The sequence below is a fragment of the Poecilia formosa genome, unplaced genomic scaffold (assembly GCF_000485575.1).
Source record: "Poecilia formosa unplaced genomic scaffold, Poecilia_formosa-5.1.2 Scaffold47, whole genome shotgun sequence".
Taxonomy (NCBI): domain Eukaryota; kingdom Metazoa; phylum Chordata; class Actinopteri; order Cyprinodontiformes; family Poeciliidae; genus Poecilia; species Poecilia formosa.
The window spans coordinates 2,097,084-2,109,698 of NW_006799986.1; the positions used below are offsets into that span (position 1 = coordinate 2,097,084).

At 36.4% G+C, this 12,615-nt stretch overlaps 1 long non-coding RNA gene across 2 annotated transcripts; it reads right to left on the bottom strand.

Moving 5' to 3' along the window:
* Positions 1-1,570: 1,570 nt before the first annotated feature.
* Positions 1,571-10,280, bottom strand: LOC107836261 (uncharacterized). Of its 2 annotated transcripts, none has more exons than XR_001662135.1 (2): positions 10,130-10,280; positions 1,571-3,572 (listed from the first exon to the last, which is right to left on the bottom strand). It is a non-coding gene; the product is annotated as an uncharacterized LOC107836261 (long non-coding RNA). The 2 variants fall into 2 exon arrangements; XR_001662136.1 differs by lacking the exon at positions 10,130-10,280 and adding an exon at positions 7,897-8,052.
* Between the last annotated feature and the right edge of the window lie 2,335 nt (positions 10,281-12,615).

The window sequence follows — 12,615 nt, forward strand, 5'->3', positions numbered from 1 at the left end:
CAACATCCAGGTGAAAAAACTGAATCTCACTGTGAAATAAACGGCTTCCACTTCTTCATGCCTGTAACGGCAAATTATATAACAACCAGAGAACCAAAATACTCAAGTAAGAGAAGAAAAACTTCAACATGTTTTTACTCACGTAAGAGTAGCAAAGTAAAAAGTCTATCCAAGTAACTGATCCAATTATAAATCATTTAATATTTCAATATTACATCATTAGATGGACCAAAAGGTACAGATAAGTGGAAATTTAGATATTTTAAAGACTAAACTGACAATAATTTATATAAGTAACAAAAAATAAACTCAGGCAAAACAAAATTTTTCCAAATCAGTTTATTTCAGTAAAAAACTGATGAAACTTTAACAAAACTGCAGGTCTGAATCTGGAGGATTTTTGGTTAAAATCTTTTTGTTTCTCATTCAGTGGGTAGAAAATAAGGAATTTTACTTAAGTAAGAGTAAAGATAAGTAAGAATACTCCTAAAGGTAAACTTTTTCAAAAAAGTTACTCAAATAAGTGTACTTGAGTAAAACCAGTTATTATTCTGATAATAATGAAATGAAGATTCTAAATGTAATAAAACATCATTAAAACTACATTATGCTTTTTTAGTAATTATAATGACAATATAATGTAACGTTTATGTTCATCCTAATCAATAACAATCATGTTGTTGATACTATATGCATTTAAATAAAAACTTTGGTCTATAATTGCCAAACTTTTAGTGATTTATTTTCCTTTTCAGACTTTTTGCATTAAACAAATCAAAATGTGCTCCATGATTTTATTCCATCTGCGTCGATTATTACGCAATGCAGTTTTAATTATGTTTTATTACATTCTAAAGCCAGATTTTATTACATTAATACATGTGGTGTTACAATGTTTGATCTTCTGAAGTCATTTAATTTCCGAAACAGGACGTGTAGATTATGGCTCTTATTTAAAGCCAATGCAGTCATAACTCTGCAGCAATCTGCTTTACGGAAAATCACAGATATTCTCTGGATTCTACAAACATTCATGATTAGTTTCAGTGTGAATGAATCACTGCAAATTAGAAAACCTGCTTCAGAGTTTATGGAACTTCTTTCAGGTGATTCTGTCATCAGATAAAACTTAAACTTCTTTACATTTGACATAAAAAGGGAAAAACTGACCAGATTTAGTAAGAAAGGTTTTGTCAAAGTAAAAATTACAGCAACTGTTGAGAGAAACTCATGAAAAATCTCACAGTTTAATTATTACTAATGCCAGAAGGAGCTTTAAAAAAATAACAATAAAAAAATTAGTCATCATTTAATCTAATCAAGATTTGGCAAAACGCAGCTGTTGGTACTTCCTGATCCAAAGTGAGGCTGAAACTCACCATGCAGGTGCAGAAACCTCCCAGTTTAAACCAGTTTACACATAAACTGTGTAAAATATCCCATAATGTTCATTTATCACTTTCTGACGTTAACAAGACTAAAGTTTTCATGCTTAAAGTCAGAAAGTTTTAAAGTTATTTTTGTTTCCTAAACAACAGAATAACAAGAGAGAGACTTTTACACACGTTACATTAATATTTAGCAACATTTCCTTTAATTTAACACATTGTTGGTATTTAAACTGCAGTGTCAGCCAGTTTGCTACATTCTCAGCAAAAAATGACTTTTTAAATTCTGTTTTTTTAACTTTATGTTTACTAGGGTGCTCAAAACTTTTAATTTGACATTTTTGTTTGAAAAAATACGACATTCCAGGATTTGTGACGTGTTTTTGTACATTTGACCTGCTGAGTGACAGGTGATGTTCAGAGCTTTAAATGAGAAAAACTCTCCAAATTAATGATGTGTTACTGGAACCAATAAATGATTTGATTGACTGGAATAACAATATTTAATGTAAGAACAAATGCCCAGTCACTTTCCTGATACATTTGTATCAATATAGAAACTTTGTGGTTTGGATTAAAAGCTGTGTAATTTACTGACAAAGCAATAATCTGTCTTAGAAAGGCAGAAAAACACTGGACTAATCACAGCTGTTCCAAGAAGCTTTAACATGAATTTGATCAGGTTTGGTGCAGCTTTGAGGAAGAAAATTGGAAAATTGTCTTCCAGCATCAAACACAGGAAAAAAAAAAACTCAGGATTTGCACAAATCTTGAAATTCAATAGAGAGAATGAGAAATAATTTTCCTTTACGTAACAAACTCAGCATCAGAGCCTCCATGTTGGGTTAAATGACGGCTCTGGAGCTTTCAGTTGGCTGATAGTGAAGCTTTTCAGCAGAAATTACAAAGAGCCAAACAACTAGACTGAAGTAAAAACAACAGGTACAAGAGGGAATCAACGGTTTACATGGAGAAACCATCCTCTGCGTTAAAGTAACGGTGGGCTTGTTTGATAAAAGTCTTAGTAAACCAGAAACTTGAGCTGGCTTCCAGAAGGGTCTGTCCAACATGACAAAACGGAGCATTTCGATAATCTTGTCCTTCTTTTCTCATCTCTTTGCTGCTTTCCAAGGAGATTAAAAGAATTCAGAGCGTATTCATCATCTCCCGCTCTCGCATTGCCAAAGTCAGAAATTCAAGGCTTCACTTGTTGCCACCACCTGTCAGCAAGCGATAACTTAATTTTATTTTTTTAGGAAGTTTAAAGGATTTAATTAACTGCTCTCACGTACTGTGACAAGCTGGTTGGACCCGTTGGCAGCTGACTGGATTTAAAACGCTTCATCTGCAGGTAGCGTCTGCTGCTGCAGCCATCTTTGGCTCAGTTCATCTGCTGCTGTTACAGGAGATGTTTTACATTTCCCTCTTCTTCCAAATAATAAAAAACAAATTCCTGACAGAAAATTTATTTTGGCCAAACTGTTTCTTGGTTTGATCTCTACGGAAGCAGATTAGGGCCACCGAGATAAATAAAGAATTCAGACTTTTTTTAAAAATCAGAATTCTTACTTCAGTCGTCTGAGCTTAAAATCAGGATCCTGCAGAAACAAACAGTGAGAAATCTGAGAAAAAATGTCAGAATTTGAGAAAAAAGAGTTAGATTTTTAAACAAAATTTGTAAGATTAAAGACAGAATTGTGACAGAAAAAGTTAGAATTGGGCAAAGACAAGTGACATTTTGGAGATTAAAGTCAGAAATTTGAGCTCAAAGTCAGAATTTTGCAGGAAAAAAGGTCAGAATTCCTTTTTTTCTTTGGCCCTATTGGTCTTCCGTAGATCTCAGCCAGAAGACAAAGGAATCTGCAGTAACTCTTAAAAATGATTACCAACATTATTTTTGTACTTTTGGACGTAAACTCAGGACTCAGCTTCTCAGCTTTCTCGTCTTGATGCAACAGTTTTCAGCTCTGAAAAGCATCTTTGAAAGGCCCGAAATGTCAAATGCAAATGCCTGCTGCCCAGGTATGCAGACTGTCTGTGTTTTTATCTCCCCTTCATTCTGTCAGTCGATGCTTTGAGAAGCCGTCTCAGTTCAGCTTCGTCCTCAGAGACGTCACACTCAGGTGTCAGTCACCTCCGTCAATGGCTTCAACGTTTCACCAGCCGTCTCGGCATCAAAGGCACCTGCAGCACAAAGAGCACATTGTGCGTCTCACAACAATGCTTTAAAAACTTCTGAGAGTCTGTTTTTAACACTAGAACCTTAATTCTAATGTGAGAACGCAGAGAAGGTGGCTTTCCAAATATTTCCTCTGGATATGAATCAAGAAACTTCAGTTTTCACTGAAAGCATCTTCGTCTTCTTGTGTCACTTGTCAAATAATAAATGTTGTGAGTTGCCTGATTAGCAAATAAAAAAGGAAACCTAATCCTCTTAATGCTGGGGGTTCATGAGCATTGTTTATGGCTACTTAAGTAGCTCTTAGAAGTCTAAATAATCCCTTCTGAAATTACCAGGAAGAAAATACAGAATGTTAAAGGTTTTCGATGCGTTTTCCACACATTTGACATGTTCCAGAACAACTGAAACCAAAAAACACATCAGCCTCTGAACATACGTCTTTAGATTTTTAACATAAAGGTGGAAGAGATACAAAAAAAAATGTCAGGTGAGTTTAGGTGTGTTAATTTACATTTTACACGTTTTATTCTTTTTGGGAGTTTCTACTGCTTTTAAAAACAGACCAAACTCTTTTACTGTCTGGAAAATGAACCTTTTGAAAACCCTCCCAGGTTGTTGAGTCACACTGAGCCGTTGCCTAGCAACCCTAGCTGAGCTCCAGCATGTTTGGTCAGCTGGTTTCACTGCTGTATGCGCTGTACAATGGCTGCTGGAAAAGACAACTGTTTGGCTGTTGGCTTACCATCCAGAAACCACTTGTTGCATTCTTTTTGGCTGTGCAGGAGGCTCTACTTCTTCTTTTCGAAGTTGTACAGTTGTATAATTGCGTATTTGTTTGCAGCCATTTTGAAAACACTGAGTCGGAGGGGTGGCCTTCAGCAGTTTATTTGAATTTAATGTGTCAAGAGGCCCTAAAACAGCTAAAGTCTTATGATCTAAGAATGATTTTGTGCAAAAAATTTTGTGAACATGTTTTATATAGGCCATAAACCTATGCTAACCTGTTCAGGGAAACATAATGAGTCAACTTTAATCTCCAATCTGGATATGTAATCTTCTCTAGATCAGGTTACTATGGTGACAAAACCGGGGTAAGAAGTGAAAAATCTTAAAATCTCAAACTAAACCTGAGATTACGTCAGAGACAAACTAATATTGTTCAATAGAAAGCCTGACGCAATAAATCAAATTAAAACTGAGTGAAACAAACAATTTGGTGTTTTAAATGGAACGAAAGCAAAAGGTCAGCAGAACATAAACCAAGAAACCAATAAAGAAACAAGATAAAGAAAAACTAAACAGAAAAATCTGCAGACATCAACATTAAAATATAAAGTATCCAATTAATAAAGTGAGCCAATGTTCCCCACCCTTCCTCTCTCCGCTCCTCCAGTTAATGCCTCGTTGGAAGCCATTAGCCACCCTGTCCTTAATTGTGGCTAATAATCCTATCACCGTCTCCGTATCATTGCACCAAGCACCATTAAGATAAAATGGGGCCATCAAGGAGGGAAGGAAAGATGGCCGATAATGACACCCAGAAGAAAGTGAGAGTTTGGCTGGAGCTGAAGGTCCTGAGAGGGACTTCAGAGCCGATATCATCGAGATTTAATGACTATCCAATAGTCAGCAACATTTATTACTGACATGAAAAGGACAACTTTTATTCTGCGTCTCGGAAATCATTTCATCAGAAGGATCGTCCTGCTGCAAAGTTGTGACGTTAGGCATTTAGACTTGCTTTCTCATAAAGGAAATAATAAATCAGGGCTGAATCCCATCTAATTAAGTGAATTAAATGTTTGTTTGACATGTATTATTCATTAAAATACTCTTATTTAAGCAAATGAGACACTCAACAACTAAAACATTTGATCAGAAGGAAACACTGACGTTTATAAGATACTTGAAAGCGACTCTCAACATTTTAGTTAGCAGGGTTTTTTTTTGCAGTTTTAAGAGTTTATTTTTTCAGCAGTTATGAGTTTATTTTTTTTTCTAATTATTTTAGTTCAGAAAATATTTAGAAAAAGTTATTTTCTGAAAAACTTTTTCAGAAAATAAAGCTTAAGATTATTTTTCTGAAATAATTTAAAAATATTTTTAATTTTTTCACTTAAAAATAAATCTAAAATATTTTTTTCATTAAAAAAATATATAAATGTATACTTGCAGGCAAGAATTTTCAAAAATTAGAACTGAATTTGTGTTTTTTGGTGAAAATTTGTAAAATTATCATTTTGCACAGAAATTGAAAAATGTCCTTTGTGTTTATCAGTTAGACTCACTAACATAATTTATAACAAAATAATAAAATGTATAAAGTTGTAAAAACAAATTCAAAATAAAAAAACATTACAAAGTTGACTTAGTTAGAATTTAATTTCTACTTGTTAAAATTTTGTGTCAAGTCAACTTGATGTAACAATATAAAAACATAATTTATAAATAAGTTGAGGAACTTTTTAAAAAATGTTCTTCATTAAGTTTTATTAAATGCTAAAGACAGGTGAGGCAAGTTGAAGTTATATAAATTGTTTTTCTTAAATGTTTTGAACTTGACAGTTAAAGTTGATACAATAAAGAAACTGAGTTAAGCTCTGTCAGAAAATATTTTTTTACAGTTCATATTTTCTCAGCTGATCAGTTCATTTATTGGCATTTTAATCAGGTGGACGTCTCCATGTGACTGATTTACATAGATATGCTGTATAATAACTAAACATGAGGCAATGCAATCGTTAGATGTTTCAGTGTCTGTTTTAACCAGGTTAACCTTTGTTGGACCTGCAGAAAGTCGAGTCGAGACAAAATGTCCGTTGCTGTCAGGAAAAGGAAGAACAGCAGAGCGGAGAGCCTCACCGCTGAGTGAGCTGTAAGAGTGATGAAATAATTGTGGAGTATTTGAGTTTCGCTGCACCTTAAAGCCCCAGTTTGAAAACCTGAACATGACATTGATAACGTTACCTTCACAGCGTGAAGCGGCCAGGGCCAAAACATTTCATTCCTGTTGTTTACGGGATCAGGGACCACGAGTACCCGAGCTAAAATCTGATAAAACTTAAGGCATTTTCTAAAACTAGTCGTTCAAACATTACATATAATTTAATATGCATTACTGTGCACAGTGGAAACTGTTTTGCACAGAAGCTAACACCGGCTGTCTTCCTTATCTCTGCTTTTCGGGGTTTTAACACTTAGTGAAATCTTCTGGCTCACATGCACAGTGGTGGAATAAGGGCCGCCAGAAAGGAGGAGCAAATCTCCACCGAAAAACTCAGGAATGTTGAGATTAATTCAGAAGTTTTCTAGAAAAATGTGGAAATTTCTGACCTCCAAAAGTTGAAGTTTTTGTTTTGGAAAGTTCTGACCTGGAAAAGCCGAAAATTTGTGAGAAGAACTTTTGGGATTAATTGCAGAAATTTTCTAGAAAAATCTTGGAAATGTCAGAGTTTCAAAAGTACAAAATCTTTGACTTTCAAAGGTTGAAAATTATTTTTTCTGAAGAAATTTTTTTTTTTAGTTTAATCACAAAATAATACTTTTTTGTGCAAATTTTAGACTTTTCAAACTGACTTTTTTTTTACTTTTGGAGTTAAAAATTTCCCATGTTTTTCCTAAAATATTTCTGAAATTAACTTCAACATTTGAGTTTTGTTCTATCAATTTTTCAACTTTTCTTTTCTTTCTACTACTGTCCCAATACACCGTTGTACATTTTTTATGTTCAGTTTTTATTGTTTGTTTTTATTGAACAAACAGATGTTTGTTGGTATCCTAGCAACAAAAAACAAGATGGCGACAAAAGACAAAACTAGATCCTGTTAATAACTTTTCAAAATAAAACTCTTCCTCTTTTCAAATCAAATCATGCTGGTACTTAAATATGTTTCACTTTATCTTTTAGTAATTATGTATAATTATGATAAATTCAGTGAATAATAATAAATATGCAACATAAATATATAATTATGAATAACTGATGGGTGTTCTTTCCTTTGTTGTTAGCAAGTCAATGTTTTCCATTAAGTTCTCTTTTTTTCAACAATTCATTGGATTTCTGTTGTAGCAGTGATCAGCATCTGTTCAAACTTTAATGATTTCTGGGCTGGTTACCAAAAATCAGATCAAATTCATTTTATTGGAAGTAAAGCAAAAACCAAAACAGCAAAAAAAGGAAGATGTTTATATTTCAGGGATAATATTTACTGAAAGAATCAAGCTGGTGAGTTAAAAGATCACTAAAAGGAATAAAGTACTAGTTTAAATTTGAGATGTCAAGAGGAAGGTGATGGTCTATTTTAAGGGTAAATACCAAAGACTGACCTCATAGTTTCAGAAACTTCTTGGCCTGTCAGTAAACTGGACCAGAACTTCCAGTTTAGAACAATGGCTACCGTTACTTTCTTAAAACCACTTCAGTTTAGACTGTCATCTAAACATAATGTTTTTTGAAGAAAGATTTGACCCCCACTGGGCAGAGAGAAGCGACTTTATGATCCTTTGCTGTTTGTGGATGTTGGTGGCGCGTCAGATTTACAGGCGTACCGGAAACATGCGAATACAAAGGTTCCTGGCAGAAAAAAAATTATCAATGCCTTTAAAAGTTTCAGCGTGTTAAATTAAAGGTTTAGCTAATACAACACTACTTTGTCAGCTAAAAAATCCAAACAGGATGTCTTCTTGGAGATGTATATTCTTGTGTGAGGGTCAACAACTAGTTTTCCATGAAATTTCTTGCTAAATGGATTTTAAAGCAAAAATCTGTCTTCAAAACCAGAACATAGAAAGTGTAAACTGAATGCGTACACAGAGATAACATCAAAGCTGTGAATACTTGAGCGAATCTAACAGTCCCAGTGTTTCTTCTGCATATTTTACAGAAGAAACACAACAGCTGCAGCGGCATGTTGTGAGACATTTCTGAGTAATCTGATGTCATTATGCAGCTGCAGCAACTGAAGCAAGAGCCGAGATGGTGTAAGAAGAAAGAGGCTGGCCTTGGGGAGTTTGCTTTGGCTGATTGGGGATTGACTTTGTAGCCAAACAAGTGTGAGACCATTACAAAGCTGCCAGGCACCTCAGTATTTCTTACTGCGCTTAGTGATTTCTTTTTTTTTTCTTGATGTATGCATCTTTCCCTCCAAAGCAAACGCAGCATTTTAATTAGGCTGCTGACGGCTAACCGTGTTGCCATAGAGAAGGCTTTGATATTTGCTTTAAAACGTGTTTGGCACCTATTTCAAAATGCAAGCTGTCCCAGACACCCTGTTATATGTTTGACGGCAGCAGAACAAATGTGCTTGGGAGGAACCCAGGGCTAATTTAGTCCATTAATTTTATAACAGTTTCTAAGGTCCACTTTGGAAAGTTGAACGCTCTCCAGGTGAATTAGCATGGCAGAGACGGCTCGCTCCAAAAACAAATGTGGTCAAAGTGTAACTCAGCCCGAATAATAATTTTTGTTCCACGGTTGAGGGAAACGAAATAATTGATGCTCTGTATGGTCACAGTGTTTCAATATTTGTGTGTTTGGGTATCTATGTGCTGCTCCGAGGAAGAATATGACTTCTGTTTGCCTGTCAGTCCGCAGTGTGTACAGCAGCTCTCCTAAATTACTCATGAGGTGGAGGAGCAGCGGAGAAGGTGACCCATTTCCCCGTTCCACTTCTGTGGCCTCCCGCTCCTTCTCCATCAGAGTCACTGTCACTCAAAAGAGCCGAGATGGAAATTCACTTTGGAGGTGAAGTGGGTCTGGCCAGTGAAAGAAGTTTGGTTAATGTTTTCCTCTTTGATTAAAATGGACGGTTATTTATCTCAGATTTTTAGCAAAGCAGCACTTCAGCAGCAGCTGTAAGGAGAAGCATAAAGAAGCAAAGAGCTTCAGTTTTATCCCTGCAGATTAACCCAAAGGTTGGGTTACACTCAACGACAAGTTAACAAGCAGAAGAAGAGGTGTGGTTTGATTAATGAATTTGGTTTACATGCAGACTGGAGATGTGAGCTGATCTGGTTTGAAGTGGTCGACGCAGGAATCAAATCCCATTCGTTCTCAGATCTGCACTTTTTCATTATGCCTCACAATCAGCTGACGTAAACTGGGAGGTAGGAAAATTACAGCTCCAGTCCACATTGGCAGATTATTTCACTTATAACAAGACATTTTTGTCATGTTGGTTTGGATTAACTTTTAATGCATTAGTCAGAAAATGCGTCTTGAACAGGAAAATAATGTATGTAAGTCACATGAATTTTCAAAGGGGAGTCGAGGAAGTAAAAAAGACCTGAAGGAGGATCCAGGAAAGTTTTACAAGGAAAGAAAGGCAATCTGGCGAAGGAGAAAAGGTCACCCTGATTCTTTAATATTACTGCAGCGCAGAAAGTTTACGGTTATTTGTTGATGACCATTATATTTAAGACAGACCCTCACTAGCTTAAAGTGACTTTGGGGAATAAAAACCAACATTTAAATTGATAAAAATGTTCTTTCAAGACATTATTGTGCTGTAATTTAGTGTTTGGTGCCATTTGGTGCATAATGAAGACATGATTCACTAACCTTCAAGGATCCCACTAAGAAGGACATTTGTGAAGATGAGACCAGTTTGCAGCAGATGATGGAGGCTCAGGAATATGAAAATAAAACCTGAATGAGGCGAGAATCAGATGACACAGCGATCTGACCTCTCAGCAGCGTCTTTCCTCATTCAGCCAGTTTCATCATGCCAAGGCGCCGACCTGAAACAGCCCCAAAGAGAGGACACATTATTTAATAATTCATCTTGTTTCATTATTTATCTGTGGGAGATTTCCTGAATGGATACTGTCGCCATGTCCTGTAACTACTGCTTCCCTCAGATGGTTTTATGCTGCGTGACAAGCTCTCAGGAAGAGAGCTAATGACCAAGCAGCACTTTTTTTTCAACTTTTATTCCCAGCCGCTTCTCGCTCATCACCTCATAATCATCTTTTTATAGCTGCTTTCTTTTAAGGACTGTGTCAGATCAAGTTGGATGCCTCTTTCACTGCAGCCACAGATCATTCTGCTTTTATTCCTCCTCCATTAAGGTAAATGTTTAATTTGTCCTTGTCTCTGCAAGTACATCTAGAGGACGCTGCGGCTACTTTCAGCTCAAACCAGCATGATGGCTTTTACCATCACTCCTAACATCATCAGGGCTGTTTAGATCTTTGATTGTTGCAAGTTCTTGAGATTTCATGAAACTTGCATCATGTAAATTTTATCTACACTTTGTGCGAGTATTAATTGAAGAGCTCAACAGGCTAATATCTTCATGATTATGATCGGTTTGAATGATCGTCAGAAGGAGATCAGGCCATCTTTGAAATTAGCTCTTCCACTTTTAATCAACTGTGAAGCTTTGAGAGGAAGCAGCTGCATTCTGGCCTCAACTATCACAAAGTTGACAATTTATGCTGCATTAATAGGAGCTTAAAAATCCTGCAGGATGCTGGCAAAATGAGATGTTGAATGATTTTTAGGTTAGAGAGTAAAAGGTGAACACTTTAGAGAAGAAACACACTGAGATGAGGAATAAAAAACCTGGATGTACCTTAAAATATATCCACAGGTGTATTAACTCCAATCCATCAGTTAGCCTATCAGAAGCTTCCAAAGTCATGACATCATCAATCATTCTGATTTTGAAGACACTAATAAATAAATCTCTAATATATTCTCTCGTTATTGATGCACTAAAAACATGCAAAAAATATCTAGTTAGTTATAAGTGAAATAATCTGCCAGTAGAAACAGTCTCATGGTGTTTTTCCCAAAGATGAAAGAAAAATCCTACATTTTGTTTACATTTTGCGCTCAGTGTCTTCAGAGTTTGTTTATTTTTGTCATTTCCTTCAGTGGTTCTTGGTGCAGCGCCCCCACAGGCGAGGAGGGGAACAGGTTTTTCAAAGTGTTTGGTTTGTTTGACATGGTGAGGTGTGAAAGCAAACTGCAGCAGCTGAAAATGTAACAAATGTTGCAACTTTGGTCCCCAACTGAGTCGATTGGACTGTCAGGTGTAAAAACTATGGCAAAGCAAAATGTCTTTTCCCTCAGAGGTGACCTGAGGAGTTTTAAGGTTACAAAGAAAAGCATTTGGACCCTAATAAAATCCACAAGAGAGACTTTTGTCAGGAATAGACAGATGTATATAAAACAGTCTGAATTAAGGTGAACTTTTGCTGTCTATCAGCTCAGCAGAGTTGTGCTATAATCATCACTGGATGTCAACAGAAACACTATGTTTAGCTCGGCTTTGCCGTGTCTCTGACTCAAACTGTCAACAAAACTCAACACCTCCATGTCGTTCGCACATTCAAAGCCCTCTGGGAGAGCTGCGAGACTTCTCAAGTGAAAACTCACTTCTTTGATGGCGGTTTAAAAAGGTTTAGGGTGAAGTGGAGATCCTGACGCAACACTTGCTGCACCGGTGGGAATTAGAGCTGTGGATGTGGGCAGTATCCTAAATTTACCCACTCAACAGGGAAACATGAGGAGGATTTTGAGTTCGAATCAAGTGTGAAAAAGAGAGAAATTGGATATGAGGACTCTACACTTGAAATAGTGTTGCTTTCTCAGCCACATGGGGAAACAAAAATCTCAAGTCGACTTTTATAGAATAAGTTTAAGACCAGGTACTTTTAGGTCACTGTTTGTATCTGGATTTAAAACATTCATGCATAAAAATAGCTGATCCTCATATATTTCCAAGCATGCTCTTGAAAGTGGTTGAAACAAAGTGCAGACAAGCTTTTCGTCTCGACACTTACAGCCTTTTAACACCTTCAGCCAAAGCAGGACTCACCAGGATTTCCCCTGATAGTCATAACCACATTATTATCAGGGGCACCGTAAAGCCTGAGTATTTACGCTGTACGTTCGAGCCTTTGGGTGGGACCACAAACTGCTCCCTGCTCGCTCCGCCTGCTGACAGGCTGGAATGGGGAGTGCTTGATGAAGTGGAGCGAGTTTCTCAGGACGGAAAACGGAGTTGGTTTCTGATGCGTCCGCCATGCCTGGGCCAG